This window comes from Cnephaeus nilssonii, assembly GCF_951640355.1.
Source record: "Cnephaeus nilssonii genome assembly, chromosome: 17".
Classification (NCBI taxonomy): domain Eukaryota; kingdom Metazoa; phylum Chordata; class Mammalia; order Chiroptera; family Vespertilionidae; genus Cnephaeus; species Cnephaeus nilssonii.
In genome coordinates, this window is record NC_137088.1 from 27,148,628 (window position 1) to 27,159,327 (window position 10,700).

Sequence of the window (10,700 nt, forward strand, 5' to 3'; positions counted from 1 at the left end):
ATTGCTTTGGCCCCATCAGCGTAAATACAAACACAGTGAAAATGGAAAATAAAGTCTTAGTACTAAAATGAGGAAGGTCTAACCTCACACATTCCCTTAAATAAGTGGGGAAGCACTCCACTCCCTAGTGTTCCTGGGCCCATACTTTGAGAACCACTCAGGAGAGTCTAGGCAGCCTTAAGCTCACACACTTCTCTCTCTCTCTCCCTCTCTCTCTCTCTCTCTCTCTCTCTCTGTGTGTGTGTGTGTGTGTGTGTGTGTGTGTCTCTCTCTGTCTCTCCCTTTCTCATTGGTTGTCTCAGTTTAGTCATTGGCAGACCCTGGAAGAAGTAGATTCAAGGTAACTCATTTGGCTTTCTTTGAGATCTTCAGAAGAAATACTGAAAATATAAGCCAGATTAATAACAATTCCCTTTCTCTGATGACCTAGTCTATAAAAATGATACATTTTGGTATATTTTAGTCATGTTTCATGAAGTCTCTTTTTCCTTTCTCTTTTTTTCTGCCATTTTTTAATGTCCTTGTATTAGTAAGAATAGTGTTGCCCCAAAATTATCAGGATTCCTGAACTTCATAACAGAAATTCCAGCAGTCCCAAAGGCTTCTGGGAAATTCTTGACCTGAAAGGGAAAGGAAATTCCCTTCTCCGGGAAAGCCTCCTGAGTATTTCTATCTGATTAAAATGGCCACATACAGCTCGGGCACAAGAAAACAAAGCCCCACAGATGGGGATTCCAGGCCTTCTATTCCTCTGTCCCCCCACACACACACCTGGAGAGGGGTCTCTTTTTTCTGCTCTTTTCCTACTCCCAGCTTTCAAACTGCTTTCTGACCCTGGCATTTGATTATCTCTCCTCCTTCTTGGTTAAACTGACTATGGAAATTTCACAAGATTCTGTCACTTAATCCTCTGGTATGTGTCATCTAATCTTTTTTATTGAATTTGTTGGTTAATAAAATTACACAGGTTTCAGGTGCACAGTTCTGTGATATATCACCTGCATATTGTACTGGGAGTTCACCACCCCGAGTCAAGTCTCTTTCCATCATCATTTATCCCCTTTACCTTCTTCTACCTCCCCTGCCCCCTTTCCCTCTGGGAATCACCATACTGTTGTCGGTGTCCATGAGTTTGTTGTTTTTGGCTTTATCCCTTCACCTTTTTCAGCCAGTCCCCCCAACCCCCTCCCTGTTTAGTTATTCCTGTTTGTTTGTGAATTTGACTTAGACCTGTGGTATTTGCTATTCTTCACCTCCTATGCCACCAGCTTTCTTAAATGATCTAAAAATTAAAAGCCTTCATCAGCTCCTCACCCTTGCACCTGTGGGAGACCCTTTCTGTAGTGTCAGCCTGGCTCACCCCACCCCTTCCTGAGACGGCCTCTCCCACCTTCAGGAATGGGGCCTGGCAGCCAGTTTTTCATCAGGGACTCTGCCCTCCCCGACCATAGCTGTTCGGGCCAAGGGTGGACGCCTAACTCAAGACGGTCAATCCCAAGGTCGTGGAATCGGGCCTAATAAATGAGTCAGGTTCTTTTGGCTCTTCACTCAAAGATGGGCCAGCTCAGGAGCTGTGGGTGGGCAGAAAAATCTAGACGGCTGACCTATTGTGGAGAGGTAGGAAGCAGGTGTGCAGAGAGGAGAGACAGAGCCCTTGAAGATTTGGAAAGTCAGAGGAAATATCTGCCTTGGTTCCCAAACTCTCTCCAGCTCCTTGTCCCAGGCCTGGGGAGAACCAGTTTCCTGTGGGTTTCAGAAAAGCCCGTGTATGCTCCAGAAGACTCCCCCTTTTGCTTAAACTGGCTCCTATTGGACAAAAAACCACATTGCCCCTACTGTCCTTCAAGACTAGGTCCAAATGACCCCTGCTCTGGGAAGACTTTCCTGACCCTTTCAGCCAGAGTGACCATTTCCTATCCAGTATTCCTATACTACCACATTCCCCTGTACCTCCACAATCACCCTAAGCAACCATGGGGCTAAAATTAGCCCCTACGGGATAAACTACCACATTCCCCTATATACTACCACATTCCGCTGTACCACCACAGTCCCACTACAGTACCACAGTCACCCTATAAACTACCACATTCCCCTATATACTACCACATTCCCCTGTACCACCACAGTCCCCCTACAGTACCAGTCACCCTATAAACTACCACATCTCTCCTGTACTGCCACATTCCCCTTATACTGCCACAGTCACACTCCCATCACTGCCCTTGGGCCCATGAGCATTATCTGTTTTCTCATCTGACTTGAGCCCTCCCATGACAGAGACAATGTCCCATTCAAACCCCTTCTCTGATGCTTAGAACAGCCCCTGATACCTCATAGGTGCTAAACAGATCTTTTTGAATGAGTGGATCAGTGAGATAGTGAGTCAGTGAACGGGGAAATCACTTGACTATTATTCTCTCCCTCAACACTGCAAGTTTGACATTTTTTTAGCTGCTTATGAGAATTAGAACACAAGCAGCATGAGATCAGGCAGGCGTCCTGTCACCAGTGTGGCCCCAGCACCCAACACAGCTCCCAGCAGGGCAGACAAATGTTTATTGAATGAATGAATCAGTTAGTAGGTATTCAAGGAAAGAAAAGGAGAGGGTGCTCAGGCAGCAAAAAAATCTAACTCTTAACCTCCTGGAAGTCCTTGCCCGTGGATGGTAATTTTCTAAATACACTCCATAATTCTTGCCCTATTATTTGCATTCCTTTTTAAAGAAACGCTGCAGAGGAAATGAAGAGTTATAGACCCCGGGTTGCTCTACTCCCACCCCTATTACTGCATTCCTGAGCAAGGCAGATGTTCACACACACACACACACACACACACACACACACACACTCGTCCTGCTGTTAGTTCTTCTTCTTCCTCATTGCAGGAAAAATGCAATTCTCCAACAGTAACTCACCTTTCCTGCTGAGGAGCTCTATCTATCTATCTATCTATCTATCTATCTATCTATCTATCCACCTCCCTCTCTCCTTCTCTTCCTTTCTCCCTCTCTCCCTCTCTCCCTGTACTTTTTCCTTCTGATGAGTCTGGGCCCTGAAATCCCTTCCCCCACCTCTCACCATCCATTCTGACTGGGAGCCTCTGGTAAGTTCTTTGTCCCGGCGCTGGCTGAGGTGGAAGAAAGAAGTGTGATTCTATTCTCATTACTGAGTGTCCACTATGCGTCCTGCCTATTCAGGAGTTACTGGGAATATACACAGATGCCACAGTCCCTGTTGTCAAATGACTTAGCTTTATGGTGAAAATAAATATTTAAATCCCATGGAATTAAGAGCAACACCCTTGCCCCAAAGAGGTGGCTAAATGGTATTTTAAAGAGCTCTCTCAAGGAGTTATGAATATATTCACAGAGCTAGATAAATTTAGACAAACCTAGAATGCTTGTAATAGCACGGTACGTGGATATTAGATTGCTAGGACTGCCATACAAAATACCACAGACTGGCAGACTGGGTGGCTTAAACCACAGAAATGTATTTCGTCCCAGTTCTGGAGGCTGAGAGTCCACGATCGGACTGTTGGCAGATTTGGTTTCTTCTGAGACCTCCCTCCTTGGCTTGCCACCTTCTCACTGTGTCCTCACACGGTCTTTCCTCCATTCGCAAGTATCCCCTGTGTCACTTTGTGTCCAGATTTCCCCTTCTTATAAGAAGACCAGTCAGACTGGATTAGGGCACACCCCAACAGAATCATTTAACTTGGTCACTTCTTTAAAAGGCCCCATGTCCAGCCCTGGCCAGTTTGGCTCAGTGGATAGAGTGTCAGCCTGTGGACTGAAGGGTTCCAGTCAAGGGCACATGCCTGGGTTGTGGGCTCGATCCCCAGTGGGGGGCGTCCAGGAGGCAGACAATCAATGATTCTCTCTCATCATTAAGGTTTCTTCTCTCTCTCCCTTTCCCTTCCTCTCTGAACTCAATAAAAATATATTAAATAAATAAATGACCCATGTTCAAATACACTCACATTCTGAAGTGCTGGGAGTTATGGCTTCAACATATACATTTTAGGGGGACACAATGCAACCCATTACAGTATATAATAACAAGCACATTAGAACCAACAAGAATCCTATATTCCTATATAATAAAAGGGTAATATGCAAATTGATCCTAATGGCAGAATGACGGGGAATGACCGGTCACTATGATGCACACTAACCACCAGGGGGCAGACGCTCAACACAGGAGCTGCCCCCTGGTGGTCAGTGGGCTCCCACAGGGGGAGCTCCGCTCAGCCACAAGCCGGGCTGATGGCTCTGAGCGCAGTGGCAGTGGCAGGAGCCTCTCCCGCCTCCTCAGCAGCACTAAGGATGTGCAACTGTGGCTTAGGCCCGCTCCCCGTGGGACATCCCCCGAGGGCTCCCAGGCTGCCAGAGAGATGTCTGACTGCCAGCTTACGCCCGATCCCCTGGGGAGTGGGCCTAAGCCAGCAGGTGGACATTCCCTGAGGGCTCCCAGACTGCGAGAGGGCACAGGCCGGGCTGAGGGACCCCCCGAGTATCTGATAATTGGATAATGATTTAACTCATCCAAGAAATAGATACTGAGTGTTCACAGGGCCAGGTGCTGACACACTGGGTGCTGATTCCTGTCCACAGTAGAGTGAGGGCAGGGGGTTAGCAGACAAATTGTAAAGAGAGTCAGGCTAGCATGGTGCATCCATGCACAGGCTCTGTAAGCAGACTTCCTTTCTTATGAAATTGCTAACTGGATGACTGTGTGAACTGTTTTAACCTCCCTGCACCTCAGTTTCCTCATCTGTAAAATGAGGTTAATAATGGCACGCACCTCCTAGGCCTGTTTTGAGAATTAAATAGTTGTAAAGCACTTAGAACAGTAGCTGACACATAGAACTATGTGAGTGGTAAATAAATAGATTTGTGAACCTCTAGAGACTCAGGCATTGAAAATGAGCTTTGAGACCTGGCCAGTGTTCTCAGTGGTTAAGCAGACAGCCTATGCACTGAAGGATCATGGGTTGATTCCAGTCAAGGGCACGTGCCTGGTTTGCAGGTTCAATCCTGAGTGCAGGAGGCAACCAATTGATATGTCTTTCTCACATCCATGTTTCCTCTTCTCCCCTCTCCTACCCTCCCTTTCCCATTAATGGAAAAAAATATCTTTGGGTGAGGATTAACAAAGAAAATTTGGTTTGTGGCCCTGGTTTAATAGCTCAGTTGGTTAGAGCTTCGTCCTCATACGCTAAGGTTGCTGGTTTGATCTCTGGTCAGGGTACATTTAAGAATCAACCAGTGAAGGCATATTAAATGGAACAACAAATCTCTCTCGGTATCTCTCTCTTGCTCTCAAATAAAGTTTAAAAATTAAATTTGACTCACCTTTTCTAGAATGTTATGTAAATGAAATCATAGAGTATAAATTCGTGTCTGGCTTCTTTTGCTCAATACAATGTTTTTGAGACTTGTCAGAGTAGTTGTGTGCATCCATAGTTCATTCCTTTTTGTGTACTAGTATCTCATTTATGGATGAACCACAGTTTCTTTATCCATTCACCCTTTTTTTTTTTAAGAGAGATCTTTTTTTTCTAATATTTTTTATTGGTTTTTAGAGAGAGAAGAAGGGAAAGGGAGAGAGAGATAGAAACATCAGTGAGAGAGAAAGTCATCAATTGGCTGCTTTCTGCACGGCCTCCACTGTGGAATCAAGCCCACAATCTGGGCATGACGGGAAATTGAACTGGTGACCTCTTGGTTCCTGGGGCGATACTCAACTGCTGCGCCACACCATCTGGGCTATCCATTCACCTTTTGATGGACATTTAGGTGCTTTCTAGTTTTGGGGTATTGTGAATAAAGTTTGTTTTGTTTTAGTTTCTGCAGTACTAATTTGATACTAGTATGGAATTCACTAAATGAATAGTTTTACCTAAAATTTGATTTTGCACTAAGAAAAAAATTTTCCATCAAACAAGTTGATAGTTCAGTCAACCAATCACTCATTCAAATAGCCATCCTCTCTAATAAAAGAGAAACTTGCAAATTGACCGTACCTCCACTACGCTCACAAGCCATGCCCACCAGCCAATCAGGAGCGAGTATGCAAATTAATCCAACAAACATGGCGGTGGCCATGGAGCTGGAGCAAGCAGGAGGCTTGGGTTGCCCCCAGTGATGGAGGAAGCCAAGCTTCCTGCCCGTCCTGCCCTGGCCTCCACTCAAGGTTACAAAATTTCAATTATAGAAGATAAATAAATCCCAATAAAGATGGCGGCAGCCATGGAGCTGGAGCCAGCCAGAGGCTTGGATTGCCTCTGGTGATGGAGGAAGCCAAGCTTCCCGCCTGCCCTGGCTGGCCCTGGCCTCCGCTCAAGGCTACAAAGTTTCAATTATAGAAGATAAATTCCAGATATCAGGGCCTCCACTTGGGTCACTGGGGGGTGTGGCTGGCCTGCAAACCACCACAGGTCCCTCACCCAGGTCACCCCATGCCCCAAGGGAACCCCAACCCTGATCTGGGACACCATTCAGGGCAAACCAGCCAGCCCCCACCCATGCACCAGGCCTCTATCCTATCTAATAAAAGTAATATGCAAATTAACCATCACTCCAACACACAAGATGGCTGCCCCATGTGGTAAAAGATGGCTGCCCCCATGTGGACACAAGATGGCCGCCACAAGATGGCCAGCAGGGGAGGGAGTTAGGGGCAATCAGGCTGTCAGGGGAGCAGTTAGGCGTCAATCAGGCTGGCAGGGGAGTGGTTAGGGGGTGATCAGGCTGGCAGGCAGAAGCGGTTAGAGGCGATCAGGAAGGCAGGTAGGCGAGCAGTTGGGAACCAGCAGTCCTGGATTGTAAGAGGGGTCCCAGATTGGAGAGGGTGCAGGCTGGGCTGAGGGACACATACCCCCGGACATGAATTTCGTGCACCGGGCCTCTAGTTTATTCAATAAACATTCAGCCATCACCTACTATTACAACTAGTAATGATTTGGTGATATTGCTTATTGAGTACAGGATCAATAAATGTTAAGGTCACCATGCTTAGAATCTTACTGGGATTATCTCATTCATTTCTCACAACAGTTCTATAGGGTAGGTCAGTGATGGGCAACCTTTTGAGCTTGGTGTTTCAAACTTCGCCAAAAAACTGAGCATAACTCGGGTAGTGTGTCACTTTGAGGAAAAAACTAACTCCAAGACTAGTCGCAAATGTTTCATCTTTAGGAGCAGCAAATGTTTCATCCTCGGCATGCGGCCGCGTGTCATCAGAAATGGCTACGCGTGTCAGTGCTGACACGCGTGTCATAGGTTCACCATCACTGGGGTAGGCCATAACAGGTCTCAGCTTTAGGTATTTCTTAAACCATAAAGTGCTATGCAAATAAAATTGCATTTTTTTTCAAACAAAAGAATTTTATATACACTTTAGATTTTTCACTTATGTATTGGCCTTCCCTTTCCTAATGAGGTTTTGGTACATCTCTTCTTTAACCAGGACCCAATAGCCTGTGACATTGCTCAGGCTTTTATGCTTATTGAGGTTGAAGTGGCACTTGGGTGACACTGGGAGGAAGACATTACACTCCAACATCCCTGGTGTCAGAGCGAGATTGGTATTCACGCCAGGCACACACCGAACACTTCATCTTCCAGGCACACCATTGAGCCAAGGTGCTATAAAAGTCAAATAAATAAGAAAACCATGGAAAAGCCCAGGGCAGTCCTGTCCTTATTTGGCACATGGAAATATAGTTAACTTTCTCTGAGTCCCTACTGAATGCTAACACCAGGAACTGGGAAGAGAAAGGAAGAAAGAAGAGACAGAGAAAGGCTACCTTGACTCTTGCAGTGTTTAATTAGTATGAAAGCCAAGAAGAAGCAGAAAAATATAGGATGTCCCCCAAAATGTATATACCCTTTGATTAATTATTAATTTCAATGGGTTAAATCTGAAAAGAAAGAAACACCAATTGAGCTATCAGCTGTTAAGTGTACGAATTTTGGGGTACACCCTTTAGTTATCAAGAAAGTATAAATACAATAAAATAAGAAATTTTAAAAAATTTTAAAATTAAAAAAAGAAAGTATCAATAAAAGGGGAAAACTAGCATTTCTTGAGCTTCTACCAGGTGCTAAGGAATGTGCTAGTGGTCGGCAAACTCATTAGTCAACAGAGCCAAATATCAACAGTACAACGATTGAAATTTCTTTGGAGAGCCAAAAACCGACTTCTGCGCATGGGCCACGAAGTTTCAATCGCACTGTACGTGCGCGCCCGCACGTGGTATTTTGTGGAAGAGCCACACTCAAGGGGCCAAAGAGCCGCATGTGGCTCACGAGCCGCAGTTTGCCGACCACTGTGCTAGTCCAGTGGTTCTCAAACTTGGCCAGCCATCAGAATCGCCTACATAGGGGGCTTGCCGCAGCATAGATTGCTGGGCCTGGCTGGAGGGGCTCAGTGGTTGAGTGTCAACCTATGAACCAGGTGATCACGGTTTGATTAGCGGTCAGGGCACATGCCCAGGGTTGTGGGCTTGATCCCCAGTGTGGGGCGTGTAGGAGGCAGCTGATCAATGATTCTCTCTCATCATTGATGTTTCTATCTCTCTCTCTCTCCCTTCCTCTCTGAAATCAATAAAAATGTAGTTTTTTAAAAAAGGAAGAGGTCCTAACCGGTTTGGCTCAGTGGATAGAGCGTCGGCCTGTGGACTCAAGGGTCCCAAGGTTCGATTTCGGTCAAGGGCATGTACCTTGGTTACAGGCACATCCCCAGAAGGGGGTGTGCAGGAGGCAGCTGATTGATGTTTCTCTCTCATTGATGTTTCTAACTCTCTCTACCTCTTCCTTCCTCTCTGTAAAAAATCAATAAAATATATTTTTTTTAAAAAAAGAAAGAGACATAGATTGCTGGGCTTGACCCCTTGAGTTTCTGAGTCAGTAGGTCTGGAATAGAGCTCAATAATTTACATTTTTTTACAGGGCTATCAGAGGATTTTATTATAGGTGGATTGGCCATAAAAGTATAAACTGTCATTTTTAGCTCTGTTACTTTTTTACTATTGATACACTTAACTACAAAAAACTTAAAAAGATATGGATCTCAAATGATGGCGTATATATCAGAAGGTTAGTAATAAGTAACATTCAAAAGAACACATATCTGTGGAAAAGCTTTCAAATGAACACAATTTCAATATCATTCTTAATAGATTTAAATTATATTCATTCTGGAACTAGTAGTACCATCCTTTGCTGGTGGCTGACTATAAGATATCATACTGAATAAAGTAAGCAGATATTTCTTATGATATGTATTATTTTCCCGGTTGGCATGTTCATCCAGAGATTTCCTTATACAGTTCTTTAATTCGTCAACTCTTTCTCCACTAATTGCAGAGGTGGGGATATGTTGCAACTCCACAGTCCTCTCTGGAATCCTTTTTGTTTTTTCAAATAAATGCAGAAAATCTATAGGATTTTGGAGTTGGTTCATCAGTGCATGGAGGTTATCTTGGACATCTTACAAGTCCATTGTATTAACAGCAGAAATGCAGGTTTTGTCTGAAGTTTCTCTTTGTACAACACCAACTCTTTCATAAGCAGTAATATAGTTTCAAAGGCAGTTCTGTATTGATTTAGGGATGAAAGCTGAAATCCAGAAATACCGACAAAAACAGAAGGAGTAGCTTAGTTCTGTCTACATGCTTGAGGAATATGTGGCCCACGCCTTTGTTTTTAGGTGCTCCTTCTATTAAACCAGGAAGATCCGCTACTGTTATCTGTTTAAAGTCTTTATACATCTTTCCAAGCTCAGGCTTCACTGTTGTAAAGGCATAATCTAATGGCAGGTTTTGCATGAGAAATCTGACTTAGCAAAAAGGATTTTCCAGCATTTGGGAACCCACTAGGCCTACATCAACTATAAGTTTTAGATCGAGGTGAATTATTTGTTTCTGGCCTTTCAAGGGCAAGACACTTATAAGTAATTTACCACCGAGACCTCCTTCAGCTACCAAAATTCTGTCTCTCTCATTATTGAGTCCTCCTATCTTGTTAGCCTTTCCATCGGTTATGGACATACCCACAGGTACAGGAATTTCACAATCTCTTCCTTTGGAGCCCTTTAGGGCACTAAGCTGACTGCCTGCTCCTTCTCCAGCCACAAACCATTTCTGAGCATATTTGTCTTTAAATCGTTTTAAAGTCATTCCCTTATGAGCTGCAACACAGACATCACCACCTTTTCCACCTCCCACCTAAACAAGGATAACCATCCCACTCCTGCCTCCCCTGATGAAGTCACGTTATCAACGAAGTTTCCATCCTGTCTGAACAAACACAACTGCGTGCACGGGGACGGCGATGGGCCAGGACTCCAAGGATTCACATCTTCAGCAAGCGTCCAGGTGGCGCTGATGCTGCAGGTCCAGGAACCACACTTAGAGATCCATGCAAAGTTGGTAATCTGCGCTAGATGCATATCTTATCTCATTTAAACATCTCAAGAGCACTGTGAAGTAGTTATCATTATCCCCATTTTGCACATGAGGAAAGTAGAATCCAGAGAACTTTCATAGCCCACAGCTAGTGAATGCCAAAGCCAAACCATGCATTTAAGTCTAATTCCAAAGCTTACAGTTTTCTTGCTATTTCACCTACCCCCCCCCCCCCCACACACACACATACACACACCAACACCACCAACACCACCACCACCAC

At 44.7% G+C, this 10,700-nt stretch overlaps 1 pseudogene across 1 annotated transcript; it reads right to left on the reverse strand.

Moving 5' to 3' along the window:
- Window positions 1-9,501: 9,501 nt before the first annotated feature.
- LOC307113430 (GTP-binding protein 10-like) lies at window positions 9,502-10,461 on the reverse strand (annotated as a pseudogene). Its single transcript has 2 exons — window positions 10,369-10,461; window positions 9,502-10,271 (listed from the first exon to the last, which is right to left on the reverse strand). The product of its transcript is annotated as a GTP-binding protein 10-like (transcript).
- Window positions 10,462-10,700: the final 239 nt, after the last annotated feature.